The following is a 17,254-nucleotide window of genomic DNA, read 5'->3' as shown; positions in this document are numbered from 1 at the left end:
ACTTGTCATTTATATTTATCTTGAGGCCGATATGACTTCCTTTCTTCATCATTTTGCTGAAAGACATGTTCGTGCTTGTCTTTGGAGGATTGTGCTTGTCTTGGAGGACTTTTAGACTAGTATATATATTTACACATATGATCACAAAGATCACTATACATGTCTTTGACTCTTGGACTTTCCTAGACCTATGGAATAAGCAAGAAACTCATTCTTATAATTTACAAAAAATAATATTTCTTTTTCTTGACAAGTACAAAGATCAATGTTAAATTTGTAAATACCGAGCCTAGTTACACTTTCTTCAACACTTGACTAGCTGAGTTTGAAATATATTTCAACGAATTACATTTACTACATTAACTAAGTACGCTAGAAGAGTTAAAGTCAAATTGGCCTGGTCTAATGACGTTGGAAAGATGGAGCTATCAAAAAATGAATGGTCCATGAATTAGCATGCATGAACATGGTATCATGGACATTAATAATCACTATCTGCATTAATTACACTAAATCATGGAGCCCTTGGAGTTGGAGTGATAAAACCTCGTGAAAATGTATGGACATGTGTAATTATATATCATATGCTATGGCATGGTGTGATGCACTAAGCCACCAATAATTGGCTTAGTGACTTGTTTTTAAGAATTGCCCACTCGTTCTCCATCTTCAACTTCAACGTGACTTGTACATTTATAAGTACAAGCTGTGTATATATAGAGATGCATGTAGAGCACACAACTCACACGACGTTCGAGAGATTTTAGTGGGAGAGAGAGAAATGGATCTTTAGTTTGCAATATCATTATTTCTTAAGAAAATTTTAGTGAACGCTAACTATCATCATCAATTTTATTTTTTTATTAAAAGAACTTAAAATAAATAAATTAAATCATATTGCTAAATAAAAATAACGAGTAATAAATTAATCTATAATATTTATTTCATGGGGATTTAATTATTTTTTAGTGATTATTTTAATTTTGTAAATATCTTTGTAACATTTTAAAGTCTATGAAAATTACTATGAGATAATTAATCTATGAAGATGATAATGATGTTGATGATTAACACCCAGATCAACGTCATCTATCAAACCTTAAGAAAGTAAGAGATTAATTGAGACACCTTCATATTTTATTTCTATGATAAAAAAAAGGGAAATAAACATTCCTAAGTCATTATAGTTATGTTGACTTAATAAGTCAAGAAAGTTGGTAGTGTGGCAAATGTTCTGTTAATGAGAAGGGATGTGGGTAAGAGCTGAGAAATACAAGAAAAAACGATTTTCATCTTTCTTAGTATTGTAAAGATGACAGATTCTTTTATCCTAAGGTGTTTTGGGAATAGAACAACTCCCAGTTTCAGTTGGGGGGTCATGAGAATTAGTTCTTATCTTCACAATGTTCATTTCTTATTAACATTGCTCAAGAAAAAAGGATAATTTTGGTTAACAAGAGTGGTTTGATCACCTCCTTGTAATACCTTAGCTTCCTTCTCCCCTCTATCTCCTTATCATCCCACAACTTATCTTTAAATTTGGAAGAATAATATTTTTTATATTATCTTTATTCTCCAAGATTAGCTCCTCCTTTATCCCCCAATGGTTGAGCTAAGACTAGGCATCCTTTTGCCATCCTCCCTTGATCTTGAGGTGGGGATTCTAGCTAGAGCTAGAAGTAGTTTTGGGGAACGTCCTGGCATCCATTTGTAAAGCTTCTTCTTATACATTAGATACCTAACCATGGACATGCTTTCAATGGGGAGAAACTAGCTTCAATCAAGAGGATAGGATATGAAGTATTTCCTTTCATATTGAGGTTGTAGGTTATAAATTGTTTTTGGATCAACTCGAGTTTCCTCCATGATTCTCTAGATATACTACAACCCAAACCTCACAACCATATAAAACAATAGTGTTGATGAGAGTCTCAAAGAGGAACCATTTGTCGCTCCAAACCCAAAGATAAGTCGACTTACAATTGTTTTCAAGCTAATAATAAAATTTTCATCCTTCAATGATCCTTTTGTCAATGCTACAATTCCAGTTGAGCTAATAAATGTAATAAATGTCAATACTTGAATATTTGTATGAAGAAACTTTCTCCAAATAATTATCATGATAGATGAAATGATCATAATTAATTTTTTTAGATTTAATTATCATATATTTAATATTGACTATATAATATAATTTAATATAGTAATAAATAATATATAATAATATACATATTTAAATTTTAAATTGAAATATGATTAATCAACCATCCTTGCTTGGTATATTTTGTTTGTTTTTAAAACTTATAAACTCTACATATACCATTTTCTAGAAGGCCAACGGACACTTATTTTTTCACCTCTCATGCCACGAAGACCAACCACCACCATGGGGCTCACGTTATACAAGTGAATTGATAGAACGCCAATAATTTTGAATGGAGTTATACAACAATTTATTTAGATGCGATACCACACTAATGGATGCCTACACCTTCTCCATCCTCGATGTGACTTACATGACTTCTTCATTACAGCCGCCATGTATATAGACAAGAACACACAGCTCGTGCTTTGGAAGACTCTGTGGTTAGAAACAAAGAGGATGGATATTTAATTTGTTTTCCTTCTCTCGTGCCACGAAGACCAATGACCGCTGTGGGGTTAACATGATATAGAAGTGAAGTGATACCACACAAATCATTTTCAGTGGAGTTGTTATTCAACCATTTATTTCCATTTCATGGCACATCAATCGATGCCCACTCGTTCTCCATCCTCAACGTGACTTCTACGCACACGACTCTTCCTTGATCGGAATGTAGTGTATATATAGAGGTCCATGTAGAACACACAACTCAAACGTGTTAACATTTTTGCACATTTCACATTTAAATATAAACTCCACATATACCTCTTGATACCAATGCTATGTAGGAGTGAATTGATACCACACTAATCATTTTCAGTTGATTTGTGTTAATCATGTCCATGTGGTAACGGTATATTGCATATAGCTCCGACGCATGGTTGTGTGTGGATCCTGGTCTAAGGGTAGGTCACGACTCAACTATTCTTTCTTTATCCGACGTATAGTTTTGTTGCTCAAATTAATTAGAGATAAGATTCACGTGGCCCACTCTCCCGTTCTTCATGTGGATGTTTCAGTCTGTCTGTATAGGCCCGATTTCAGGAATTGGTGGAGAAATAGTAGACGTGGGACCCTAACTCCTTGCGGTCGTCTGTTGACAGAAATTTTTCTAACTGGCTCCTTATTTTGTTGGTTTCTTATGCAATTTCGTTGGCAAGTATTCAGGGTTGGAGCAACCCTCGGAAGTGTCTTACTTTTGAGCCTAGATTATGTTTGGGTCAACCTCCATATTTTGAGACAACCCATTATTTGATTTGCAGGTGTAGAAAAATAGCTCATGCCTCTAGTAAGGGAAGGAATAGTCGGGGAGGTTGCAACCGTGGGAAAAAGAGGAAAGCATCCCCTTACCAGGCCAATGAACCTAGCTCATTTGGGGGAACTATAAATCGACATGTCGAATTATCCAGGAAGTTGCTCAAGCATATCATTTGGGCAGTTTGAACCCATTCAAGCAGCTCAGAGAATATTGGGAAGAGGAGAATAAATAGACAGAGGAAAGTTTTGAAAGTAGTTTGGATGAGTATAAATTTTTTATTCCTGACCCTCGTCATACCCGTGAATGATCTACTCAATACAAGAAAACGGTCCACCTATATTGGATGATGAAGATCCTTCTGGATAAAGCCTTGGAGCAATTTCCACCAAACATTCATGTCTTCCCATGGGCTCTTGGATTATATTAAAGAGTTTCGAAAGATCCAATTTCAATTAGCAAAATGAACGCCTCGACCGCATTGAGAAACACATCCCATGCATTCCCCACACGAAGATGCGAGGTTCCACTATGAAGGACCCTACCCCTATTGATTCCACTGATGACGAGTAGAGTGACAGTGCACCCCTAGTTTTAGTTTTGTATGAAGAAGTTCCAAATTTCTAGGCATATTAGCAGTTATGTTTATAGGTATCTAGCTAGTAGGAAGAACAAAGGCTCTCAAACATATATAGTGTGACTAGCAAGACTTTTATTTTAATTTTTTGGATAGCTTATTTTGCTATCAAGTGGCTAACAAACCTAGTTTCCCTCAGGGCAGGTTGAGACCACCTAACCTTGAGACATGTGTATGTAACCTTCGTTTTTAATAGAAAATTAATGGAAAGGTCCTACCAAATTTCCAAAACAAAATAAATCTATACCTAAATATAAAAGTGATCTCATAATCACACAGAAATCCTCCTTCGAATTCTTTAGCTGTAGCAATAAATATTGTGAATATTTTATGTTGTGAGAAATGCATGACTCTTCATAATAATTCAAAACCTTTTTAAAATTCTTCACTTATGTGTATATAAATAATCTATATATAAATGTAAAAGTGATCTCATGTTGGGATGGGGTCCCGTAGGTTAGTTTGGGATTCAAATAACCAAAATTTTGATATAATTTTGTAAATAATGTAAAGTCTCTGCGATTTGTGGATGCGGAGCGTGTAGATGAATAGAGTCATAGGGGCTTAGCCCCTTGTATTATGTAAAGTATGAGTCAGTTTTGAGATTCACCCATGGTCCGCGAACCATGGCATTGTATGAAAATGACTATAAATAGGTGTGTCTTATAGAGTTGAAGGCAATAGAGACGAGGAGTAAGTGATACAAAGGAGAAGCGGGTAAGAGAGGAGAAGAAAGTCTTTGCAGTTGAGTATGCGGAGGCCTAGGTAGAGTCCGCAACTGAGTGCACAGACCCCTACAGCAGTTTTGAGTCTGTAATCCTGAATTGTAGATTAATAAAGACAATTTTCTAAAGAATTCTTGCACATTTATCTTTATCTCTGTTAATGTTATATGTTTTCAATGAATGACGTGTTTTATGGAATATTGATTTAATGTTACGCGATTCTCTTCAATACATGTCAATGATGTACACAATGCATGTCTAAGTACTTTCGCGAAGACTCTGATGAATTCTCTTATGTTTACTAATAACTTAAGTAAATCTGTGCGAACACTAGTATAGGACTACTCTATGATGTGCATAAGTAGGCAACTTGACTCATAAAGGTCCGCAAAGACTGATCGTAGACCTTCGTGAAGGTCTAAAGGCTATTTTAACAGAGTTGCAACAATGTGCCTTAAGAGGTTATCGATCTGCATGAAGACAAATATGAGGCGCTGAAAGACATCACACTAGTCTTTGGATATAGAAACTTGGTTCTTGCATCCCCCCATACTTCTTCACGTGAGACTGCAGCCTGCGCTACGTGGGTTGTTGCCGAAAGGGCCAGTAGTGTAGAGTTTTCTTAGTTAGCGCAACTAACTCTAACCCTGGGTAAAAACCCCCTAAGCCAACAAATGGATCCGTTGCCAGGACTCGGATCTATTTGAAGAAGATGTGTGATGTCGTATCATTGGAATCTGACCAAGAAAGAGATTGAAAATTGGTTGGATCGAAAGATTCACGAATTTGCGGCACAAGAAAACAAGAATCCGCACCTATCAAAGCAAGAGTGGTTGAACAGGTATTTGTATACGGAGATACACAAGATCTTCTTCTGCAACTTCCCCATTGAACTGTATCAATGGTTGGCTAAATTGATAAATAGCCAAGGAAGGTGGAAGCTCGATAATATTATAGTGTGGACTCCAGAATTAGTGCGACGGGTAGAAGCCTCTAAAAACAAGATCACGCGGGCTGTCGATCACTGGCTTGATCGAATTATAAGAGGATTTGTTACAAAATTTGCAGTTGATACCTCAGTCAGCTATAGCGAAGCGGAGCGAAGATTTTTCAAAGGACCGTGATGTAAGTACTTAATATCATTGAATACTTGGATTAAAATGTTGTTATGTGAAAAAAAGGTGATTCCATTACCTTGATGTTCGTAGCTATGTGGAGTGGATGACTCTTTAGAAAGAGTGAAGGATCAGGACCTGAGTATAGTCCATTGATTGGACCTCCTTTAACTAACGACGAAGGGGCGAAAAGAACTCCGCCGCGAAGCATTGTTCAGCTAATCACTCAGGGGATTCCTCGAGAAAATCATCCTTCCACTCCATATCCACCCTCGCCTCCACTGCATACACCTTCACCCACACCTCCACCTAAACCACCACCATTCAACATTGTGAACACGATGAAGCTACCGATTTTCAAGGGCATAGGGAGTGAAGATGCAAAGTAGTTTTGGTTTGTTGCGAATGTTGTATGGACAGTGCAACAAATTACTTATGACAATATAAATAAGGCATAATTGGTTACCTCTCTGCAAGATAATGCGCTAACCTAGTATATTAAGTATTGTTCCAATAATCCACTTACAATGCTAATCCACTTGCAATGCTAGCAGAGACTAAGGCAGCTTTAAACAAGGAGTTTAGTAAGCCTAAATCTGACTCACACTCTGTAATTGGATTCAAAGAAATCATGATGAGGGTCGATGAGACGACTTGGGAATTAGATAAAAGGTTGAAGTGTCAGATTCGAGAAGCTAACATGCAGCTCAAAGATAGTCAGCATAGCTTTGCTTCTACCCCATCTGAGAATTTTTTTGTCACAACAGAAGATAGAAACACAGGCAAAATCCTTGGAAATCACGATGAGGTTGCATGCATCCTATTCAGCATGTGACCTTGGGGATACAACAAATCCACTCTCAGTTACAACGCCTACACCTAGAATTACAGAGTTTGAAGAAAGACAAGGACACTAAACCAAAAGTGTGCGCTGAAGTCTGGTGTTTGAAGTGAAAGGGGCAGGGGCATGATAAATATCATTGTCCTGTATACACAAATTATATTGCAAGAGTGGGGGCAATTCCCCTGAAACCTGAAGACCCAGCAACGCTGAACGTGGGGGCTGCACTATGGTGTACTATTTGTCAAGTTGTTGGACAACATACGACGGCAATTGTTATTTACTTCAAAAATTCTTCCAGACACCCCAGCAATTATTCTATAACTTTTGCAAATCTGTGGGCCACGATGAGCGCCACTGTCGAAGCTATGAGCTGATGATGGAAAGGACGCCTACATACTAGATGTAAGTAGAAACTCGATCTCCATATCAGGGCGTCGGGGGAGCGCACAGCGGATATCAGGGTCTAGGACAAGGCTGCAAGGGAGGAGGACCTGGTAGAAGTCGCAGCGAGATTATCTGCTACAACCACAGACAACCGGGGAACTATGCACGAGAGTGCTAGAATCAAATCCGCCCATCATGTCAATACTGTAGCCAATTTGAACATGGTATAGAAGAATGCCCATTGTTGATAGCTAAGATGCAGGAGAAGAAAGCGCAGCCTCAACAACCTACGTAGAACTTACAGATAATGATAGTTGCGCTCCGCGAGGAGGATCAAAGCATGAATATAGTGTTGAGAAGTGCAATAACGACTAGCGATGATAAAGGTAAACATCCTGAAGAGGACGGATGGGTCTGCAAGGCCCAAGAGAAAGAAGTCGGCTTTGATTTGGATCACGCTAAGGAAACATTTATGGAAGCCAAAAAGAGCTTCGTTGAGGCCTCCACCTCACGAAGCCAGGACAAGGTGCAAGAAACCAACGCGCCTGCAGAGGTTGATGCCTTTGTACTCACTATGTTTTTGGAGACCTGCATAAAAGTGTTGCAATGAAAACAAAGTTGTGGAAGGCCTTCAGGAATTAATAAATAAATGTGCCAGCAAAGAGAAAGTCCCTGATGGACACTGACTGGTCAGAAAAATTTGCAAACATCAAGCACGAACAGGGCGCAAGATGAGGCTCACCGCGCAGATAGGTGATTATGAGACAGACCAAGTCATTTTGGATCTGGGGTCCGATGTAATCGTATTACCGAAACAAACATGGGAAAGAATGGGGAGACCTGCGCTCCAGTGATCTTCGATTCAACTCAGAATGGCGAACCAACAGAAAATCATCCCCATGGGACAATTATATGGAGTAACAATTGATATTTAAGGTGCGAGCGCAGTAGCAGAGTTTGAAGTTATATAAATTGCTGATGACAGTAATCCCTACCCTGCGCTCTTGGGAATTGATTGGGTTGTTGATATGAATGGGATAATTAATTTGAAGAAGAGGACAATATCATTTGAAAGAAAGTCGCTACGAGTTATAGTGCCACTAGATCCTATAGAAGGGGCACGCTATACTGAACCAGTCCGCAATTACGACGAAAGTGATGATGAACTGGATCAAATCTACAAAATAACAGCGCAAGATGAGGATTGGATCAATCTGATAACAAATGGGAGGATTGCATGGGATCGGGAATGTTCCTGCACCTCTCATTCAAATGAACAATTTGAGCATTGGTAGAATTGCTTGCATGAAGCATCTACACTATGATGCAATATGATGACTAAGTCGCTACACTGTGTTTCATTGGAGGTAAGAAAGTTAACCTATCATGATGGTTTAACTGATGTAGATCTATTTTTGGATAAATTTTAGCACAAAATCCTCGAGGATCGCCGCTTCCAAACGTTAGAGTTGGCACTGTAAGTGACGCCTACACGATGGTGGGGAACGCATAAGGATAACTTTGCTAGATGGCAAGATTAAAGAATAATGATGAAGTTTCGGTTTGGGCATATTAACACCAGAATGACTGAGAAATATAATGGAAGGGACGATCCACGCGATCACCTAGTGAAATGGAATAAAACATGGGGAACAGAACTGTAGCCGGAATGGGTACCCATATTTCTCCATATTTTAGATATTATTCCCATGAACTGGTATCTGGAAACAGAGCTCGGCCATGGTACCGCGGAATAAGATGTGTTGAGGGAAGGGTTCTTATTGAAGTTCATCTTTGAAGATGGCTTCCCAAGCATTGATGAAGCGTTGCAAGATATTAAGGTGGTTATCTTTTGAACGCTGACGAAACCTATGGAATGGACCCAACCAGGATAGAGCACCTAGCTGCGCCATGCGATGGAATGCTACAATGTAGCCACTGAAGAGAGATGAAGATCAGAGAAACATTAATATTCCAAAGGCAGAAGGGCATCGCAAAGTCAAAGGCCCACAAATAGAAAACTCAGACATCTCTGCATCGTTGAAGACAAAGCAAGTAAACATTGGCACTAAAGCAAAACCAAAGTTCGCAAAGATTGTAGATTATTGGGACGACGCTACCATGGATAAAGTTGTTGAGTTACTCTGCGAATACAAGGATCTCTTCCGCACTAAGTTTTCAGATTTGAAGGGCATTGTTGGTGATGTGGGTGTTATGAGGATCACTCGAACGCGAAGCCTATTAAACAGAGGTCGTATCACCTTAATCCTAAATACAAGGAAAAGGTTCGCCAAGAGTTGGATAAGATGTTGGAGGCGAGTATCATAGAATCGGTTGAAGAATCTGATTGGGTGAGCCCAATGGTGGTTCAGGAGAAGGAAAAAAGGTGAAAAAAAGATTTGTGTAGATTTGTAGAAGCTTAATGATGCGTGTGTTCACTACCCATTCCAAACAATGTTTATAGATGTGGTATTAAATAATGTTGGAGGGTAGGAGGCCTATTCCTTTACTGGCAGGTTTTATGGGTATCATCAAATCAAGATCGCGCCAAAGGATAGGAGCAAAATGACCTTCGCAACAACGTGGAGTTGTTTTCAATACACTTTGATGTCATTTGGCCTTAAGAATGCGCTTGCGATATTTCCCGCATAGTCATAGTAGTGTTCAACGAGTTCATTCATAAGTTCCTAAAGTATACTTTAATGAGTGGACAGTGTTTGGATTAGTGAACAACCATGTACCAAGTTTGCCCCTGATGTTGGATACGTGTTGTAGATACCAGATCGCACTGAATTTGAAAAAATGCATATTCTGTGTTCCTTTTGGAATCTTGCGGGGTCATGTGGTGTACAAACAAGGATTGATAGTGGACCCTACAAATATTGCAATAATTGTGAATATGGAGGCCCCTCGGAACGTTAAGTAACCGCGTGCGACACTGGGACATACAAGATACTATCGAAAAATTATCAAAGCTTATGCTCAAATTACTGCGCCCCTTCAAAAACTACTAAAGGAGGATGTAGCATTCTTTTGGGACGAAAAATGCCAATGCAACTTAGATGTGTTGAAAGAAAAAATGGTCACAACACCAATCTTGGTATTCCCTGATTGGAAAAAGGATTTTCACGTACATGTGGGTGCCCCTTGCATTACGTTGGGTGCAGTACTAACACAAGCAGGGGAAGGAGAAATGGACCATCCTATAGCCTTCGCATGTAGGAATGTATAGAAGGCCGAGAAAAATTATTCAACGACTGAGCGCGAAGGATTGGCTATGGTGTACACGCTGCAAAAATTCAAGCATTATGTGTAAGGAGGGCACTTCAAGATGTACACAGGTCATTCTGCCTTGAAATAATTGGTCAACAAGCCTGTGTTGGGGGGAATATTTGCAGATGGTTTTTATTATTTCAAGAGTATGACTTTGAAGTCATTGTGAAGCCAGGAAGGTTAAATGCGAGACCTAACCATCTGTCACGGATCAAAACAGGGGAGGAACCTAATAATCTAGAGGAAGGGATGCCAGATGCGCAACTCTTCACGGTGCATGTAGCGAATGACCACTTTGCAGACATTATTCACTTCTTGACTATGGGGATGGCACAGGAAGGATATATAGGCGAGCAAAAGAAGGAATTGGTAGTGCGCATGGCTGATTTTTCAATCATTGCAGGAAATTTGTATAAATTAGGGGCTGATGAAATATTGCGAAGATATGTGGCACACATTGAGCGGGACAGAATTCTTGTTGAAGCTCATGCGGGCGCTGTGGGAGGCCATTATGCAAGCAAGGCAACTACGCAAAAGATTTTGTGTGCAAGTCTATGGTGGCCAACTCTGCACAAGGATTCCAAGGAGTATTGTAAGGCATGTGATGCATGTCAACGAACTAGAAGACCCTTGAAGACCCTTGCAAAGGGATGAGTTACCACTAAATCCTCAGGTGTCCCTGCAGCCATTTGAGAAGTGGGCGATCGATTTTGTTGGGCCAATTCAGCCCCCGAGAAAGAAAACAAGTGTGCGCTATATTATCACTGTGACGAAATATCTAACCAGATGGGCGAAAGCACAATCGGTTAAAAATTTCTTGTTTCAGTATGTATTTACCAGATTTCGCTGCCCGAAAGTGTTGATGAGTGACAAGGGTACGCACTTTCTGAACAAAACGATCAACACGTTGATTGAAGAATTCCATGTCTACCACTAGAAGAGTACTCCATATCACCCTCAGGCCAATGAAATAGTGGAAACCTTTAATAAGATTTTGGAGAAAATTCTAACAAAGATCTGCAATGTGCAGCAGAATGACTGGGATGTGCGCATACCTGCAGTAATATGTGCTTATAGGACTAGTTGTAAGAAGCTGACAGGGAAAATGTCGTCAGACTAGTATATGGGGTCGAAACCGTAATGCTGATGGAGTACATTGTGCATGTCTACACATAAAAGCTCTCACGGGTATGGCAGATCATGAGGCCTTGGAGGAACGGCTCGCGCAACTGATAGAGCTCGAAGAAGATCAATTTTTGGCGAGCTTCCATTAAAAATTACAGAAGGAACACAAAAAAGCATGGCATGATTGCCACATCAAGCTTCGCACATTCAAGGTAAATGATCTTGTCCTGTTATATGACAGTAAATGCACTAAATTTCCGGGTAAATTCTAGATGCATTGGTTAGGGCCATATGTTGTCAAAGAAATTACAGATGGAGGCGCAGTTCAGCTTGTGAAGTTGAATGGGGAATCCTTCCCAAGAAGAGTGAATGGGAGCAGGTTGAAGTTGTATACAGACGATCCTGCACAATGACTATATGGCAACAAGATAGTCTTAGTGATCCAGGAAGTTGCAAGGGAGCGCGGGACTATAAACTACACTACCCCACTTGGAGGACAATGCAACGAGCAGGTTGCGCAAAGAGCGACGAAGATGCAACCTATGAAGCACCGCTAAGGAAGTTGTGCCATGACGGAAGGTACCGTGCAACACAGAAGGAAACCCACTGTTGAAGTTATTGTTTTTGACTTAACAACGAGAAGACGGTTAAGTGGAGCGGGGTGGCTGCATTTAAGGCAAAAATCTTTGAATATCTTCCACCAAAACAACATTTATTATCAAAAAATGGGGGGAACAGTGAGATTGGAATTCAAAACTTCCTATAAATTACGCGTGCCGTTCCAACAGAGAACACTTTGCGCTCTCAAAATTGTTAGTGAATTTTGCTATCTATCGCCTATGAGTCAAGCGTTTTGGGAAGAATTCATATCGCGAACAAACATTTCTTATTAAGCCCGCTAGTTGTTTATGGAGAAAATGACTGCCACCAACCCCACTGAAGCCCTGAGTTCAGAAGTAGCTGTGTCCGGCACACGAGGACTAGAGGTGTGAAGTGTATAGGCTACACTTGCGATGCTCACGGTGCCGAGGTCACCCAAGCCGAAACAGACCATGGAAAAAGACAAACAACCTGCCATTAAAGAGAAGCAACCTGTAGCAAAGGAAAAGAAAAAAAATCCAGTGTTGGTGCGCACATCCCCAAGGAAGCATACCGAGACATAGAAGCAGAAGAAATATAAGAAGCCAGCGAAAGTAGTAGACCTAGAGGTGGAAGAAGCCTAGGGAACAGAGGACATTAACAAGGCTCCCTAAGTATATCCCTTTGCAGAAGGGAAAAGCAAAGGTCACAAAGGAACCAGATGTCGAGAAGTTTACAATATCCAAGCCCCTGATACCTGAGCAGGTCCCTATTGAAGGCCCTCGACTCACAAGAGTCTCGCCGCTGAAAATGGAGGATTAGGACCTTGCAGACCACGGTAAGTTTCCACACTTGGCAAAAAACAAGTATATGTGGAGTGTCTACTATGAAGAAACAAGCGTTCCAACACTGGAAATGGAGGAATGGGTCTACAGTGTCGAGCAATCAGGGTTACTCAATCTGCTATGGGTGCCACATTACCACCGCACCCCTATTAATGTGATATGTGTGCGCTAGCTTCCCACACTAGTGCACGATGGATGTTTGTGGCTAGGGGAACCTATCCTCATTATAGACATGCTAATTCACAGAATCACGCAACTGCCTTAAAAAGGCCTGAACCCAGCTAAGGAGTTTGGCCGAAAGACGAAAGACTGGGGAGAAAGACCTTGCAAAAAGGATGAAGAGGGATTACAGCCTCCTCAAGAAGTCGTGAGGGTATTCCATTATTTCCATAACATACCCAACAGTTCAATTAGATGCCCACATTTTGGTAGGGAAGGTGACGAGAAAATGTCACGCGGACGAAGTTCCAACACTCGTAGTTTCCCTTACTACGCAGTGCGCGAAGGGCGTGCAATTTAATTGGGCACGGTACCTCTGTTAGGAGTTCCTAGCAAACTGCCACAAGGCTCAGGATGAAACTAAGCCATTCCACTCTGCTTAGTTGTTGTTGTTAATTATGCTCGTTGCATGGATATTTCCGGAGGAGAGATAATTTCCTCTGCTCGAGGAAGGATTACCGGAGGTAACAATTCACTTCCTTATGGTCTACAAAGGATGTCACATAGATTACAGAGACAAAGGAATTTTGCGTTCTTATGGAAATGGATCTCTGTATGACAATCAATCAACATCTAAGGTTGTCCCCAACCTTGTTCACACAGCTATCAGCCTAAGCGGCATTCAAGGCCGACTTCCATAGAATCTATATCCAAGCGCGGAAGGATCCAAAGCAAAAATGGCACCAGTTGCCATATTTGGTGACAAAAATGGGCGCACCAGTTGCCATATTTGGTGACAAAAACGGGCGTACATCAGGTTGTAGTGAAATGGCCTACAGAGTGGCGCTCCCCGTCAGACTTACATGTTGGAGCAAGCATGGGGGCGAAAAGTTCAACTGCGCAAAAATGAAATGAGGCTACTAGGAAAGTTGCGCATAACCTAGCAGAGAAGAAAAAGAAGGAAGTTGCAGAAAAGGCTCGCATAAAGTCAGAACACGCTGACAAGGAGTAGACAGAAAAAGTACAACACGAGTCACAAAAAGGTGACAAGCCACCCTCGCCGGAGACAGAGGAAGAAAAACTTTCAGGACAAGGAGGCAAAGGTGATGAGGGGCAGAGCACCCCCTTCATTTTGAAAAGACGTGGCACGGAGCAGCAGGAAGAAACGTGAAAGAAGCCAAAATCCGAGAGAACACGAGTTGATCCCATGGTATTAACATAAGGCGATCTTGACGAGATCTGCGACAAAATTCAAGACACCGCAACAGAAGTGTTGCAACAGTTCGAGCAGCAATGCATGCAGACATTAGGAGGTGTTCAGAAGGATCTGCGAGAGTTGCAACTCCAAGCAACTAGAATCCACAAGGATGTTGGGGAGACGAGCAGCGCGTAAGCTAGTCTGGCGTGATGATAGAATATAGTTGCGGAGATGTCCCAGCCGCAAGATGTGAGAGTCTTCACTTTGCCTGAAGGGCCAGTCCGAGCCAACATAGATGAACAACGCACACTGCTTCACAAAGTCACAAAAATGGGATTGAACTTTGCTGCGCTATCACTTGAATCTTTGAATAAGTTACTACATGGAGTCGCAAATGAGCTCAGGATCAGAGAGCAACGAGCACTCTCTGCTGTCAGTGAAATCAATGTCAATAATCATCAACTGTTCGTCGAAAAGGCGTAGGCTCTTAACGAAAATGAGGCGCTACAGGCACATAATTCGTGTATGGAGTCAGCAACAGCATAAGCATGTAAGACAGTGCCTAAACTTCACATCCCAAAGGATGCCCAACCAGAAGCCAAGATCAGAAAACTAGCCGCTAGTGTGAGTGAAGAAAAAGCCGAGGTTGGATGCGTCACGTTTGAGTTCAACATGAAGATCGTGCAGTTGTAGTTAAAGTTGCAGCCCACGACTTCGCTTGAGGTCTAGGAGCAGCGTAGAGTCGCAACAAAGGAAGGCATGGATACCTTGGATGCCACAGTCACTAGCTGTGCGACATTGTTTGAGCAGGCTATGGAGCTAGTGACCTCTCTGTAGGAGGATCCAAACCTGCAGACATTGAATACAGAAGTAAGGGAGTTGCAACGTTGATATAACGAGGTCAGGGTGACTGCGCGCTCCTTAGCACCAGCACAGTGCCTTGCCATTTTACAGGAAGGAAAACAGCGGCTGACACAAGTGGAGGAAGCGTAGAAGAATGAGGCCTTTCTAAAGTCCAGGTTGCAGCCTTAGTTGGAGGAGGTTTATTAGATCACGACTACCATTCAAGATAAGCGTAAGCGACTACAACAGACACACAAATGATGAAGTTGGCGCCTTAGTTGGAGGAGGCTTATTAGATCACGACTACCATTCAGGATAAGCGTAAGCGAGTACAACAGACACAACAAATGATGAAGTTGGCAATAGAGGGACCAACCACTAAAAGATTAGTCAAGGAAGTTCAACAAGCAACAACACAAAGCATTGTTGAAGTTGCAGTAATCCAGATAGAGTTGGGGTTCTTCGTAGTAAGATCGCCGCGTCAAAAGAGTGACTAAAGGGCGTGTCACGTTATTTGTGTTACGGACCTGTTGGGATGGGGTCCCCTGGGTTAGTTTGGGGTTAAGTTAACCCAAATTTTGATACAATTTTGTAAATAATGTAAATTCTCCGTGATTTGTGGATGTAGAGCACATAGATGAATAAGAGTCATAGGGGCTTAGCCCCTTGTCTTATGTAAAGTTTTAGTCAGTTTTGAGATTAACCCATGGTTTGTGGGCCATGGAATTGTATGAAAAAGACTATAAATAGGTGTTTCTTAGAGAGTCGAAGAAAATAGAGACAAGGAGTAAGTGATAAGAAGGAGAAGCGGGTAAGAGAGGAGAAGAAAGGCTCTGCAGTTGAGTGCACGAACGCCTAGGTAGAGTCAGCAGCTGAGTGCGCGGACCCCTGCAGCAGTGTGCACAGGGCAGTTTTGAGTCTGTAACCTAAATTGAAGATCAATAAAGACAATTTTGCAAAGAATTCTTGCGTATTTCTGTTTATCTCTGTTAATGTTATATGTTCTCAATGAATGACGTGTTTTATGGAATATTGATTGAATATTACACGATTCTCTTGAATAAGTGTCAATGATGTACGCAATGCATGTCTAAGTACTTTGGCAAAGACTCTGATGAATTTTGTTATGTTTACTAATAACTTTAAGTAAATTTGTGTGAACACTAGTATAAGACTACTCTCTGATGTGCGTAGGTAGGCAATTTAACTGATAAAGGTCCACAAGGACTGATCGTAGACCTTCGCGAAGGTCTTAATGCTATTTTAATGTAGTTGCAGCAACGTGCCATAAGAGGTTATCGATCTGCGCGAAAGAAGATCGAAGGCGCTAAAAGACATCACACTAGTCTATGGATGCAGAAACTTGGTACTTGCATCGCCCCGTACTACTTCAAGTGAGATTGCAGCTTGTGCTATTTGGGTTGCTGCCAAAAGGACCAGTAGTGTAGGGTTTTGTTGCTTGGCACAACTAACTCCAAACTTGGGTCAGAATCCCTAAAGCTAACATCTCACATAAATGTTAGAAAATTCAACCAAATCTCAATAATATAATTATTCTAAAAAGCAATCTCATTATCAATATGAATTACAAAAATCTAAAATCTAACATGAAAATTCCTCTAGAAATAACTAACTTCTTTCTTTTAATTAAATCAATTTCTTTTTTTTACATTTTCACTATAAATAAAATTGATTTCATCTTCACATTAAAAAAACGCCTAAAAATAATCACATGAAAATCCTTATGGAAACAAATAACTCTTTTTGATTAAATCATACTTTCATTTTTATCATTTTTCACTATGTCCGCATATAAAATATAAAATTGATTTCATTTTTACATAAAAAACTTTCTTCTTGACTTTCCATCACTTTAGTCACATAAATATTATAAACCTTCTATAGTAGAAAGAAGATATAAGTTTTTATTTATAAATTAAACTTTTTCTAATATTTTTCACATAGATCTTAATATATGAATTATATAAACTCAACATTAACTAATCGAATTTTTGGAAAAAAAAAATAATTGGGAAATAAATTCAAAACATTTCAAAACAATAAGTTTATATATATATATATATATATATATATATATATATATATATATATATATATATTCAATT

This window comes from Pinus tabuliformis, chromosome 2_2 (assembly GCF_031772625.1).
Source record: "Pinus tabuliformis cultivar Carrire ecotype Pingquan chromosome 2_2, CPIR1, whole genome shotgun sequence".
NCBI classification, from domain to species: Eukaryota; Viridiplantae; Streptophyta; class Pinopsida; order Pinales; family Pinaceae; genus Pinus; species Pinus tabuliformis.
This window is presented reverse-complemented; position numbering follows the sequence as displayed.